Source organism: Pinus tabuliformis, chromosome J, assembly GCF_031772625.1.
Source record: "Pinus tabuliformis cultivar Carrire ecotype Pingquan chromosome J, CPIR1, whole genome shotgun sequence".
NCBI lineage: Eukaryota > Viridiplantae > Streptophyta > Pinopsida > Pinales > Pinaceae > Pinus > Pinus tabuliformis.
In genome coordinates this window covers 1,615,071,926-1,615,088,153 of record NC_142295.1, presented here as the reverse complement: position 1 = coordinate 1,615,088,153, position 16,228 = coordinate 1,615,071,926, and positions in this window count along the sequence as shown.

Genomic DNA, 16,228 nt, shown 5'->3' with positions numbered 1-16,228 from the left:
GAAACTTTTCTTTGTTTAAGATACTTTTCTTGATTGATGGTAGAGCAAAGGTTTCTTTATAAAGTCGAGATTTACAAAAAGACATATAATTTTGGCAGAGAACAAGCAATCTCAGAGAAATAAAATTTAACTCATCTTTCAAATGCGAAAATCATCTTCTTAACCATATTTACTTATACAAGTGAAAATTCAAAATATAAAAGAGACTATTATTTGTAAAGCCAGAAGTAAATCATACTTCAACTTTTTATTTTCCTAAAAAGTAAAGACAATAATATACAAGGAATAGAAGAGGTGATCTTCTATGAAAAATATTTCTGAAGGATCTGCCCATTAATAGGTAGACATTCTCTTTTTCCTGATAAATCTTGTAATAAAAAGGTTGATGGCCTATTTGTTCCACAATCTGAACTGGGCCAAGCCACATTCGTTGGAACTTGGTATACTTACCTTTTTTCTCGTGTGCTTTGTCCCATTTTAATACCAAGTCTCCGAGCTAAAAGGATTTTGTACTTACAGAATTAGTATCAAAGGAATCTTTGACTAACTATTGATGATGTGCATGTGTAATTTTGGCCTTTTCCCTTTCTTCTTCGAGCTTAAGTATTTGTAATTGTCTCACTTGCATAGAAGAGGAAGGAGTTTCTTCAATAAATTGAACTAGGGCTAGTGAGGGAATAGATACGTTTGTTGGGAGGAAAACTTCTTTCCCATATACCAAATTAAAAGGAGAAGTGCCTATGGAGGCCTTCTGTGTTATTCGATCTACCCATAGAGCAAATATTAAAGACTTATGCCAGTTTTTTTGACTTTGATCAACGGTCCTTTTAATAATTCTATGAGATTTTTGTTTGTAGATTCGGCTAAATCATTTCCTTGAGGATAATAGTTAGTAGAGTATTTAAGTTTAAAACCTCTTTTAAGCGCAAATTTTTTCATAACATTGCCTGAAAAATAATATGCATTATCAAGCATAGGGGAAGAGGGCAAACCAAATCTTGTAATAATAAACTAATTGATGAATTCAATTATGTTCTCGGAATTGGATGCCTTAAGAAGAATTGCTTCCACCCATTTTGTGAAATAATCAGTTGCTGTAAGAATGTATCTATGCCACTTAGAGGAGTGAGGAACGATCTCACCTATCATGTCCAGTCCTCATTGTTCAAATGGGTGTTCAGTGTTCACTGGTTGCAATGGTAATGTGGATTTCCTCTATTTGCCAGTAGCTGTTTGACAAACTTTACATTTCCTTACATAACTGTGTGCATCCTTGGATAAGTTTGGCCAATCATAGCCAGCATGCAGGATTTTATGTGTTGTCACATCCCCTCCAAAATGTCCACCAACTGGCCCATCATGGATTTCCTACAAAACCTTTCCTGCCTCAAATGTTTCAAGACATCTAAGAAAAACATAGTCATAATTTATTCTAAATAACACATTATTGATGATTTGGTATTGTCTGGATTTTAGCCTCAAAGCCCTTTTTATTTGGTAATTTAGTTGTGGAGGGGCATGCCCTTTTCTTAAATAAAAATGATATCATCATATTTGGATTCAATGTCATTAAGACTTACCTCGTATACTTGCATATCATTACTTGAATCTTGTAGTGTTGGTAAGTTGGATGCTCATGCTAACATTCTGTAGAAACCTTGACCTTTTACAATTTTAGCTGGTCTGATTTCAATGTCATATTCTTGCAGTGTCGTTACCTAATTTGCTCTCTTTTCACCTACATCCCTTTGTATTAACAGATTTCTTACTACTGAGACTGCTACTGCTACCTTTGTGTGGGTTTTGAGGAGGAAGGGTCTGAAATGCTTTATGGATTTGAAAACAGCAAAGGCTTGTTTTTCAACATTTGAATAGTTCAATTCAGACCCTTGTAAATTGGAGCTAAATAAAGAAATTGGTGCTTTGGCTTTATCATCATTGACATGTGTTAATATAGCTACGTATGATTTCTCGGAAGTGAAAGTATATAAAATGAAATGATTAGAAAAATTCGGAGTTTCCAAAGAGGGAGCATTTATGATTGCTTTTTTAATCAAATTAAAGGCTTCATGATCTGTGTGTCCCCATTTGAAAAGAGAATTGTTCTTAATCATGGATTGAAGAGGTAAAACAATTCGTGAAAATTCAGGGACAAATCTTTTAACAAAATTTATCTGGCCTAGGATATATTGCATAGACTTTTTGTTATAAGGTAAAGGAATTTCATAAATTTCTCTTATTCTATCTGGGTCAATGTGAATCCCTTCTTTGGATACAATGAATCCAAGGAGTTTTCCTTCACTTAACACAAAGAAAGATTTCTTGGGATTAAGAGAAATTCTGTACTTTTGACAACATTTGAAGATTTGTTTTAAATCTCTTAGATGATTGTTGCATTTTTTAGAGTATACAGTTATGTCATCTAAACAGAATTACCATTGATTTGTTTACCAAACCTTTGAAATCTATATCCATGGCTCTTTGGAATGTTGCACCAGCATTGATTAATCCAAATGGCATCTTTTGATAGGCGTAGGTGCCCCATTTGGTTCTAAATGTAGTTTTTAGCCGATCATCTGGATGTACTAGAATCTAGTTATAACCTGAAAACCCATCCAGGAAAGACATTAGTTCTGAGCCTGCAACTGATTGCAATATCTGTTCCATAGGAGGCAACGGAAAGTTGTCCTTTTGACAAGCTTTATTGATATTGCGGAAGTCTATACATATTCGAATATCACCATTCTTTTTCCTGACTGAGACAAGGTTGGAGACCCACCTGGAATGTCTGACCAGGAAAATAATCTTGGATTTCAGTAGTTTATTCAATTTAGACTTAATCTGATTTTGTAAATTGGGATGAATCTTTCTCAATTTTTGCTGCATAGGTTTTTCATCAAATGTCATGGGGATGGTATGTTGAATTATAGAAGTGTCGTATGTTTTAAGATCTTCATAGTTCCAAGCAAAGACATTCTTATATTTCTTCAACAATTGTATGAAGGCTGATTTTTCATCTGATGTAAGCCCAAAACCTAGATTGATATTTTGAGGTTTAAGGTCAGTTCTGAGATTAACCAATTCAAACCTCAAATTTGAACTCTGAAGTTTTGAGTTGGTCGGTCTTTTGAATTTGTCCTTAAGGTCATATAAGTCTTCCAGCTTAACAACAGACTTAGGTATATCATTCATTGTTGCGTCTTTCTTAAGCTGACCGTCATGTTGATCTTCATCAATTATCTGGTCATCATAAGAATATTCTGATGTCAAAAAGCTTACGATATCTGGATCATTATTAAAGACTCGCCAATTGGTGACATTGTCGGGAATAGAAGGCCTAAAAATCAATTCAATAGAAAATCGATCAGGGTTGTAATCTCCTGGTGGAATGAGATTGGAGGCCACATTATCCAAAAGTTCGGGGATTGCGTTTTGGAGTCTGGGGATAGGGGAAATATTAAATGTTGTAAAGTGAGAAGTGAGGTCTTGGACTAATGATTTATAATGTCTCAAATGTCCATACAAACAGTGTATAGTATTTCTCACTTGTTTTATCACAATCTCTGAATCCCAAAACACCTATAGGTATTTGATATTAAGGTCGATGGCTTTATACAGGCCTTGAACTAACGCTTCATATTCAGCAGTGTTGTTTGTGCAATCAAATTCAATTCTGCATGCTAACATAGTTTTTTCCCCTTCTAGGCTAACTAATATGCATCATGCTCCTTCTCCATCGTTGGATTTAGATCCGTCAAAAAATAATTTCCAAAATAAAGAGTTAACTATAGGTTTATCTACAAAATTTATACAATTAGAAGTATTTGTTTGAGAAAAGTTTTCAACTTGTGATACAACAGAATTTTCCAAGAAAGGTGAAGTATTTGCATTAAAATTTCCTAGAAATGATTCAACTTAGTAGTTTCCAATGATATTGCTACTATACGCAATTGGTTCGTTCTCTCCTTCTAATTCTGTAACAATATACTTTTGATGCTTTTCATGATCAACCCTTATTTGGCTTGCCATTATAGGGAAGCCACATGTGAGACCAGTCAGTAGCAAAATTACCATGGAGTTTCTCTAACCAATCTCTACTAAGGATTAAGTCGTAGAACTTGGGAATATCAGCTACAAGAATGTTAATTACTTAACATACTTTAGGGTTCGATGAAAGTCTAATGGTAACTTGATTAAGTTCCCCTATTACTTCGACTTGAGATCGGTCTAACTGCACAATGCGCACAACATATTTTTGAGGTTGAACATTCAATTTCGTGCGAACTGTTCTTGGTAAAATATTAGATGAAGCTCCAGAGTCAACTAAACAATTGTGTAGATATTTGTTGAAAATTTCAAAAGTCAACAAAAATGGAGGATTATGGGATTTAGATCTTCCTCCGATTAGAGTGATATTGGTAGGATCGATTCTGTCTATTGAAGTACTAGGGGGCCTTCCCATTTCTTGGGCATCTTGTGAGTACAGCGGTAGGAAGAGGCAAAGTAGGGACTGCTTTGAGTTCTTTGAGTAGCAACTTCTGTTTCAACTTTCTAAGCTCATGAAAGGTAATGTTTGCCCTAGTCTTCATCCACAATGTTATATTCTATTTCATTAGATACTATCATAGTCTTAGCTGGAGGTGAAGAATTTGATTGAAGAGGAGCAGTTTGGGTAGATTTGGATGGAGACTTCTTACCTGTTGTTTTATCCTTGGGAGTAGGAGTTGATACCTTCTGCTTTGGATTTTTTTGAGGTGAATCAACAGAGCCTCTACTTCGGGTTGCAACAGGCAGGGCTTCTTTTGTTTCTTCATTGGGAAGGATAAAATCCCACATCCCTTGTAACTCAACCACTTCCTCATCATCTGTTTGTTCTTCAACTATTGATACTTCATCTTCCTCTCCAGCCAATTCAGCATTCGATATAGCATTTTCAGGCTTAGGGTCAACAGGGGATTTCCTTTTACTTTGAGGAAATCTCTGCTACTTGTTTCTTGATGTCAACCATTTCATTAGACATGGTTTTGAGGAATTTTTGTAAACCTTCAAGATAAAAAGGATATTTAGGTGCTTTTTTCTTTGATTCATCCCTAAAATTCACTTGCTTGGATTTTCATTCTTCTGAAGCATTCTTCTTATCTAAGGCTAAAATTCATTTTTCTACAGCTATTGCTTCTTTCATGTTTTTTGCCAAAATTGGTTTGGCAGCCCTATCGACGAAAATAGTTGTGTTCGAAGGGAGAGCAAAAATGTACCACTTGTTTTGGAATTCATTGTTGGGCTTGGATGCCGTTGGTATTTTATTCAATAATTTATTAAAGCAAGAGTTGAAGTCTTTAATTGGTTCCTTAGGTTTGGCTTTCAAATTGGAGAGATCATTGATTAGGGTAGCCGTGGACCTATCATCTCCAAATTTGGTTAGGAACTGGTCTTGAAAGGCATCCCAACTATTTATAGAACCTGATGGTAATGAGAAGTACCATGATCCTGTTGATCCTTGTAAAGTATAAGGAAATAATCTTACAACTGCATCTTCTTCTACTATTGCATTTAGATTAATAGACAACATAAAATTGTTGATATGTTCCTCAGCTAGTAGGCCATTATCAAGATTGAACTTTGGTAGCCATTTCTCGGGATGAGCTGGTAATGGATGTAAAGGTCCTGCCATTCTTACAGCTCCTGGATTTTTCCATGGCCTTGGAGGATTTTGAGCCATTGTTGGTGTCTGCGTAGAAGAATATGTTCCAGTGGTTGAAGGTGATTGGGTAGAGGAGGGTTGAGTTCCAGTACCTGTGTAAATCACGATCTGGAGTTGTGAGGTGGGTGATTGATCTTGTGATGAAATGGATGGAATGAATGAAGATGATTGAGGGGATGATGAAAGAACCTCACTATGAGATTCAGATGATGTCTTCTTACCTCTCTTACGGCTTTGTAGAGGGAATTTGTATTGGGGAATCCCAAACTTTTCACTATGTGCTCTAGTTAACCATTGAGATGAGGGAAAATAAGAAGTAATGTTCTCTTGGGATAACTCAGATTCTCCTTGAGATATCGAAATCCCTTGTAACTTATGAATCGGAGATTGGACTTCATGGGTTCCTATAGAAGAAGAATGATCTGGTTTCTTTGGAATTTCAGTAGTGGGTTCTGAGGGTGTTTTTACAACTTCTCGCTTAGGATTCGGAGATTTAGAATGTGGTCGGGAAGTTGGAGATGAGAGTGAGGGAGTTTTACTCTTAGAATGGCCTGTTGGTTTGAATTTACTTGCCATTCATATTTTGGGCCCTCCTTCTAGCGCCAAAAATGTTGAAGATTCAAAAATCGTTGCTACAACATGGGGGAAAAACCACCTGCTCTGGACCTTGGTTGGTAGCTCCTTTTCCATTTGGTGTAGTGGCTCTGATTGGGGATAATGGGACTAGTTTCCCAAAAAGAGATTTTGGTAGTGTTGATGGGATGATGTATGATGTAACGGGGGAATAATTTAACTACTAAGTGTAATCTAATCTAAACTATTAATCACATGCATAAATCCTAGTTTTAAACACTATCTAACTATAATTATACCCAAGAATAAAACAAGGTATGTGATCTACAATAATGTCCTATAGAAATTGGTAATAAAGATCATTCAACTACATTAAGAAATGAAATCATTTAACAATAATTGTTTTGGATAAATAGTTAGCCAAAATGATTGTGAGATATATATCACATATAGAATAATTCACGTATTCAGCTGGAAATTAAAGCCAACACCATACAAAAGTGCAATAATGCTAACCGAAATTCAAACTTTCGTCTATAAAGCAATTGAAGAAAATTTATTTCCTGATACATAAACAAAACAAAATCACAAGATAAAAGTACCATTTGTAACAAGTTATGCTCATGTGTTTCAGCAATATCTATTTAATTCCAACCAATCCAACATCATCTAAGAGTGAAAAAGTGCAATTACAGTAGAACATGCCAGATATAAGAGAAAATATATCTTGTTCCATTCATTCTACCATAACCTCCTCAAAGGTACAGAAGTGCATGTCTTGAAGAATGTTTCCGATAAAAATTTTGGACCCCTCTCTAAATGCATGAGAGGGGTTTAAATACTAAAACTATAGGTCCTAAAATAGATTATTACAAAAATAGTTGAGGAGGTTTAAACAACCTTCCTCAGATTATGCAAAATGAAACTAAAATAGAAATAAAATAATGTGACTAACTCCTTTGCATGTGATCCTTAAGATCACAAATATTCGTCATTGGTTTGAGTTGTGTCGGTTGGCCGATCCCAGATTTCAATTGCCCAATAAATACAGAATCTATCAGTGCTAGCACCATTTTCTGTGTGGAAGTGGTTAGGCAACGCAGGGTCATCCATTGGCTATAGGTCTTGACTAAGAATTTCCAGTATGCTTCCCAGTTCAGTGTGTTTGTTTGTCTGATCACCTCCTCCCTTTCCTTCACTGCTTCTCTCCATTGTTGCTCCAATTGATTGGATTTTGGAAGAAATCTTAGTATAGATTCAACAACCAGGTTGGCGACATGTATATTTTCGTCAATTGCTTCAATGATGTTGTTTGTTGTTGTTTCCACGACTGTTATTTCCCTTTCTACTTGCTTGAGCCGAGAATCCCAGTCTATAAATAGAATTTCTTTATGTGACTCCTCCAGCTTTGGAAAATCAGCCTTCTCCCATCTTCTGATTCTTGTCACATGATAAAGTCAGAAATCCTTTTATGGATTTCATCATACTCAAGCCTCATGTCGACGACTTGGCTTTTTATCTTATCACTGATCTCGCAGTAAGGATTTACTTGCGAGATTTCTTGGAATAGAAGTTCCTTTTGTTGCATTAGTTGGGGGTTAAGGTTGAGTGCTTCTTTTACGAACTGATTGATTTGTAGATTGTCCTTATACTTCTCTATCATATCTTGAATTCATGCATCCTTTTCTGCTAGGCTAGCTTGATGTTGTATTTGCATCTGTTCAAACTCCTGTTGTAGTTTGGCAATTTGTAATTCTTCTTGTTGGTTAGATTTTTCTTACTTTAATTGTTGTTCCAACAAAGGGATCTTTTGTTATTTTTCTTTTAGCAGCATTTGAACCTTGGTTGCTTTATCAATAGTTGTCGTATCATAGGCTCCCACAAATTGTGACAGTATCGTAAGGTTCTCAGATGGGTCCATGGGCGAATCTCTCCAGACAATATCCATTGGTTCACTGTCAGGAGTGGTGACAACTACAGCATCCAACTTTCTTTTCTTCCTCTGCCTTTTTATGAAATATTTATGGGTAGGTTTATACAACACATCTAAGGGAGGAATTTCCTCAACTTTTAAAACAATTTCAGAAGTGGGCGTGGCAGGAATGAGCTCTATATCTTGAGTACTTACCATTTTCTCCACTGTAACCTCTTGATTTGATCTATGCTGTGGAGTTTGTACTTCAGATGTTTGTTCTTCTGTATGGAGATTTTTATTAAAATTCTCCAATTCTTTTTCTAAATCAACAACTGGAGGTTTTTCCGACTGGTTAGAGGTAGAGTGAATTTCAGACTATTCCTTCACCTAGGTTTGCTCGACTACTTTTTCTGTAGTTCTGGCCATGTCTCTCTCGAACTCTTTGTTTTTACTACCCCCATTCTGGGACTATTTCTTTGAGTGATGTGACTCATGGGTAGACTTCTCCTGTGACTTTGCTCTGGAATTATCTTTGGAATTTTCTCTGGAGATTTTTTCTAAGCTTACACTGGGAATTGGCTCCCTTATTGGTTCAATCTGCAGCAGGTCCAATGGGACCTCTAATAATCTCCTCTCTCTATATTCGTAGAAGGCCTTAAGATCATCTGGGGCCAAAAGTAGTGAATCCATATGCTTTACATCAAAAATGTCTCCTTTTGTAGGAAGAGGTCATTGAATAAATCTTCATGGGTGAATATTTTCAGTTTCACCATAGTAGCGAAGACTTTGGCAGTGTCATTTGGGTCATATCGTCTTCCTGGAAATGTAGCCAATTTCAGAGATTTCATAATCTTTGCTTCCTTGCATGCATGTATAAAATTTTGCAGTGCAAACACACTACATTGCAATGGAAATGTAGGCCAAATGGCCTTTTACTATTCCTTCAATCCTTTGCTCATCCCACCTTCTCTTGTTGTTTGGTAGGCTATCTCCCTAGCCATTAAATTATCAGGTACATAGTATGGGAGGACATGTGGTGAAGCAATGCTCCCAAATACTCTGATATATGTAAATGTCTCCTCCCCAAACCATCTGGCTACAGGTAGGATATCTAGTTCAGCTTCTCTAGAAAATCTAGAGGCATTCCTATTGTAGACATGTTTATGAATAGGCAACATTATCCCTTGACAAATTCTGTAAACGTGGGGTTGAAACTGAGATTCCCACATATTCTTATGATATATATGAATTGGAAGTGGGTTTTTCATAGTCCACTTCCATTCCATGATAGGAAATTTGGAACCAAAACAGATAGCGTCCATTATATAGGCACTCTTGAAAAATGGAGGGTAAACCCTAGAAGAGATACTCCTCTTTCTCCTATACTCTATTATGGATTTCGCCAAATTATTAGACAAAATTTGGTCCCAATTCATTATTGTTGCGTTTATATCTGCATCTGTTAATGGCAACCATTCTGGGGAAAATTTGGTACTATCAAGCTTGCTAAACATTCTACATAGCATGGTTGCTGCAAAACTATGAGGGGGAGCTATAGATGTTGTAGAATACATACCTGATTTATCCTTTTTTATCTTGCCTTCATTTTGCGTCCAGGTTCGCATAACGTCTGTTGGGTCTTCATTCTCCTTAGCAAATTTCTCAAGGAACTGTTTGTTGTAGAACGCTTGTGGCTCTGGCAAATTGTACATAAGTCACAGGTTGTTTGGTGAAAAATATCCCATAACCTCCTGCCTGCTATTCTTAAATTCTCTATCTGAGACATCCACCTGATCAATTATCCACTTGACCATATCTATATATGGAATTATCTTTGGTCTCGCGGCTATGCAGTGCAGAAATGAGCATGCCATCTTGAAGATGGAGGCGTCTGAGGAAGCATGACCATCGGTTGTGGCCTTTGTTACTAGAGGTCTTGGTTGCTCTTCTTCTAATAAATCATACATGGTTTCCCATGTAGAGGTTCCTCCGTCTCTGCTGCATGTAGTATTAGAGAATAAAGGAGTCATTTCTAATTTCTCAGACACGGCTACCTTGCCCTTCTTTTCCATTGCTCCCGATGACTCTTTTTGTGGATTTTTCCTGAAAATGGAGCAAAACAGAAGCTATCGGATATACAGAGATAAGAATGAACCTAAGAATGAATAATGCAGATAAATTTGAAAAGGTGACAAGAAAGGAGTTTTTATTTGAACGCAGGTGAGAAGATATCGTATCATGTTGAACTGTCTTTCAAACGTAAATGCTATTAACCCTTACTAAATGCCCACTAATGGTTCCTTATCCCCAGCTTTATTGCTCATTAATGCTCTGCATTGTAATTCGGGGAATAACTTTTTAGGGTGGCGAGCCTTTAAAATAAAAAAATACTAATTTTTCTATTGCGATGCAATATCGCAAATCGCATCATCTCCTTGTGATTATTTCTCTTTCTTTAATGCTTCTTTAGTTTCTGCGGGATGCGAGATACAGGCAGCTAATTATTGGTTTCAAAGGATAGCTTATTTGTTAGGTTTTTCTATGTAAATCTCTTTTTCCTTAAGTAGCAGACTTGAGTGCTTGTTTATAACATATTTCGGAATTGGGTCCAGGTCTTCAATCGCATTTCGTAATTTTGCATGATGATAAGGCTTTGAGCTCCTCTTAAGTGTTCTTAATGCAATGTGATAAGAGAGATTGTGTCATTGCAATCTCGAATATCGTATGGTTTAAGATACTTTGTTAAGGTGTGCTCCTTGTGAGTGGTGATTTCTGATGCAGGCCTTATTTTAATAAGAAATGCTTTAGAACTTAGTTCATATGGGAAACCCAATAGTTGCAAGGCTTTAGCGCGGCATTCTTTTTTGATTGCTTTTCGCTAGTTTTGGTGGATAGCAAGGCTTTTGACACGCTTGATTGTGTGATATGCGAAAAGGCAGAGATTTGCTAGCTTTTTCAAAAGGTTTTATTTTGATATCTTGCTTCATTCCAAAAATTAACAAGAAAAAATGCCTAAATGCTAAACTTATTTTTGGAAGGATTTTTTAAAGGGTCCCCATTTATTAATATAATGTTGAATATCCCTATTAATAAATGGGGGTTGTTGAATAGCACAACAAAACCATAGGGAGTTCCTTAACCAGAAAAAATATCAATCGAATTTTGATTAAAATTAACCAGAAAAATGTTGTGAAAAAGGTCATTTCGTCTGTAAGTTAGAATATGCTTATATATATATATATATATATATATATATATATATATATATATAGGCATATTCTAACTTATAGATGAAATATATATATATATAAAGTTAGAATATGCCTATATATATATATATATATATATATATATATATATATATATATATATATATATATATATATATATATATATATATATATATATATATATATATATATATATATATATATATATATATATATATATATAAAATAATAATAATAATAATAACTCAATTAAAAGATAATTAATAAAAAAGTATTATGATTTTTTTTTAACTGTTTTGTTTTGGGCGAAGCCAAGCCAAGGCCCACGCATATGCATGAGGCCAAGCCCACGACTCCCACGACCCTCATGTTGTTGAGACCTCACGCAACATCATATGCGCAGGCCCCAATGCATAGCTAGCCAAGGCCAAGGCATAGGGCTAAGATCCCATGCCACACATAGCCAAAGGCACCAGCAAAGTATGGCAAAGTTTGAGCTAGAGAAAATTTTTAATAAAATACAAAATTAAAAAACTCTACAAATGAATAAAAACCTAGCCAATAAAATTTGCAGAGAGGGGCCAGATTTGTTCCATGTTGTCAACCTACAACAATAAAAAAAAATGGCTCACCTTCCAGGTTTCCCCCCCCGTATAGGGTAACAATAATTGTTTGTAGATTTATGTGGTAGAAAACATAAAAATGTAGATTGTAGAATATCCAAGCCCAGGATCTCAAAAATGGCTCAATTTTGAGTTTTAGCTCAATTTTTTATAGAATAAATTGATTGTGAGATCTTTTTTTTGGCAAGAGCGTGAGTTCAATTGAAAATGAAACATTTTGGTGGCATGAAACAGATTGACAAGAGCCCTGGAGTAGTTAGACACTTGGATTGCTCTTTAAAAAATCCCAAATTTATTTTTTTGGGCGTTTGTCAAATTTTCGTCTCGTTTTGTCATTTCAAAATTTAAATAAAGTATTTTTACATTTCTTTTCACAAAGAAATAATGTGCCCTATTGATAAGTTGTTGAAATTGTGTAGAACAAGTCATGAGATCAAAATCCATGGAGATTGAAATTCATTAATTATTTAACAATTTTGGTAATCCTTAACTAGGCAAAAATTACTTTGTCATGTGACGATATTGGATTGGTCCATGTGAAAGCATAGTATTGGTCAACACTTCATAGTCATTTCCCAGTTTTTCGTCATGCCAACCTACTAAGTCAGCATTTTTATTGTCATGTGGCACCCCCTGGTGCTACCAAGTGGCACCCATACACCTTAGTTTCATTATTTTGCTAAAACTTCAAACAACCATAACTTTCTCATACAATTCTCATTTGAGGTGATTCAAGCATCGTTGAAACGATCTTGATGAGCACTGTGCGATGGGTTAATTTTAATTATCATTTGAGACAATAAAAAAATATTCATTTTTTATGGATTTTATAGCAATTGGACTTGTAAAACATCATCAAATCATTAAAATATGTTTCTAATATGAATTTTCTTTAACCTGGTTTTTTAATCATTGAAATTGGGCATCAAATGAAGAAATTATCAACAAAATATTGACGGGTAGTACAAGATGCATTGCTTCTCGACAGGTAAAAGTGCATTTCATTTTTATTTTATCTTCCTTGATTTTGTATTATTGGCACTATTTATGAACTTGTTGTGTATATATTGTATGAAGAGAGATTGATTAACTCTCTCATTAGAGAATCTTACGTTTTATTGCAGATTAGTGCTAAGCTTTTGCAGGTTCCAAGATGATCAAAGAATATTAATCTATGCACAACTGGTTTCATTTTTAAGGAGAACATGAAGAATTCAAGTCCATGTTAGAATAACATTCAGCATGCCATTGGTACTCATTCATTTTCCTATTTCCCTATGCCTACAATTCATTCATGAATTTCCATCTTCCTAGAACATTACTTCAAAATCAATTTCCTTTGCAAGTTTCACACTTTCCTGCCTCACTTACATTTCATCTCCAATCCATGAATAAATTCATTCAACTCACTTACAACGTTGAGTTACTTCGTTGTCCTTTTCCTTTTTTCCAAATAAAAACTTCTTCATAAATGCAAATATTTCATTTATGGTCCTCTAAATCATTACTTTATGTTTGTGTTAGATGATGAGGGATTCATTAAGGCCCTCCTTCTAGCAAGTCTTAACCCATCGACTTTATCACATTATCTGGGTTCGAGACTAGAGTTATCTTTAGTACCTTGAGGTTTTCATGTCTTAATGGCAAGTTCTCTCAACCAATAAATAGTAGGAATACATCAATGTCCCCCATATGTTAGATCTTGTAGGTGACTCGACTTCAACTCATTTATTCGTACTTAGTAAGATGTACTTAGGCATCTTAAGTCTCATTGATATTAATGGTGAGTAGTCTCCTGTTGGTTAACAGCATTCATTAATGACTGAAATCCAACAATTTATTTCTATGTTTGACATCAGAAAAATTTATTCACATAGAAAATAATTATACCATGATGCGGATATGAATGAAAACTATATGATTCCAGTAGCTAGCAATAATGTTGCAATAAATCAAGATTCAGTTTTAGATTTTAGCATTAATTCCAACAATAAGAAGACACAAAGATTCCACTTTCATATTTCATTCACTACTAATACAACCAAGAGATGAAGCAACGTATCATATTCTTTCACTTCACATTCCATGATCCAACAACAACAACCAAGATCTCATAGATGCATAACTTATCGACTTTTCAAGTAGGTAAAGGTATGTTGTTTTCTAATCTTTAATCATTAATTCCTTGAATGCTAAAAGACATGTATTTGGAAAATTTCCCATGTGACATTGCTTTCCCCATTTTCAAAAGACAAAAACACCTTTAGTTGAGGGGAGGATATTCATTACCATTTTTCAATTCCATATTTAATAACCTCATACATTCTTGACCAACATGCTTCTCCCAATTGAATGTTGTTGTTATTTTTCGTTTTCTAAAGATGGATATGTTTTAAAAAAGATTCAAATTAAGAGCAATGATTGATTGATATGTATGAATATGTCTTCATTTTGGAAACATTCTTAAGTATTCATTGTTGCAACAAGAAGAAGAATAAAAGAAAAGTGTTGTCACACAAGAACAACACTTGAAATAGTTATGGTTGTCAGACAAGAACCAACCATAATAGATGTCACTAAGATATCTTTCATATAAATAAGACTTTTCAAAATATGCAAGTCTTGAAGAGTATCTCAAAGTTACAAAATGACTTAATTGTCTACCTCATAAAAGGCTATAATCCATGATGATCAATGCAAAGTTGCATGAGGACATGAAACATCTTTAGTTGGGGGGGATGTTGGGTCTCCAAAATGTCATTCTTTTCACCCTCTTTTCTTTCACTTTGCTTCATGTTTTTCCATATTCCACAACTCCATAATCATGCCCTAAGACCATCTTCATAATTAAATATGGATTTAGACACATTATTTTCCAATACATTTATTTTGGTATTTTGAGTGAATTTATGGTTAAATATTAGAAAAATAACATGTATTCACTTATATATAAAAGTTGGATGAGTTTTGTGATGTGTGTAGGCATATTTGAAGATTCCAAGATAGTCATATTTGGCCTCCAAGACTCAAATTCGAATTTCCTCTTCAAACTCTTGAATATTTGAGGAAGATTTGAGATCATTGGTCAAGCACATTTCATGGAGAAAGATCATGGAAGTTTTCATAAGTGTATCATATCAAAGCTAGGAGATATTTGCGAAAGGAAATAAATAAATGTTAATTTCTAGACGCCAACACATGTTTGTAACCACGTGAGATATTTGTGGATCTAGGAGAGATTTGTGGATCTACATTTATGAATTAGTTATCTTAGTTTTGTATAAATAGGAGTGTCTTCTCCTCTCAAAAGGTGTGAAAATTTTGGGAGATATGCTCATGCTTCAATGTAGAGTTTTGGATGTTAAGGATTGGAACTATGCTTATGATTAGCACTGGGCTAGTGGCTCACTAGGGACCAGTTCACCAAAAGTTTATCCATCTCTTGGAGGCACTCAACGCAATGGGAACCATTACTCCCTAAGGGAAGGGAGGACTAATCTAGGTGGATATTGGTGACCACCTGCCTATCCCAATTGGACCCTCAACACTACTTTCTATTATTTTCCTAATTTTCAGCACAGTTTCCTATTTCAACAATTTTCTATTTTTAGCAGTTTCCGAGTCCTAAAATTTCGGAGTCGTTTTGAGGCCCTAGATAGTGTTTTTTTGGGAAATGAGAAAACATGGATATGTATTTGAATTTTTTTTTCCTTATATATACCTTTCTAACGGGATATTGTGTGCGCCAAGTAAAGATCGTATGCCAAGGTTACGACCCCTGGAAGTTGGCGTTCCAACTAACCCCATTGGGGCCCATAATTTTTGGCGATTCATTTCCTAGGGATAGTTTTTTGGATTCTTATGGTTTCTCATTGTTTATTCATAATAAAGGGGCCTTTATGCCTCATTATAACACACTTCAGAAGGCATATAGCTATCACATCTCTTCTCAGACATAAATTGCTACTGCCCGAGCTAGTTTGTTTGCATTTTGCATGTAAACAGTTTTCAACATTTGCTATTTATTAATTGAAGTTCAATTCCGTTGTATCTTTGTGTTTTTTGTTTAAAACTGCATTCATTTCGTTCCTTCATAAAGTTGGATCACAAACTTGTACAACCTACTAATATCATAAACTATTCCATTGGTTAGGATACACTTAGAATCTTTTAAATCCTTGATTAC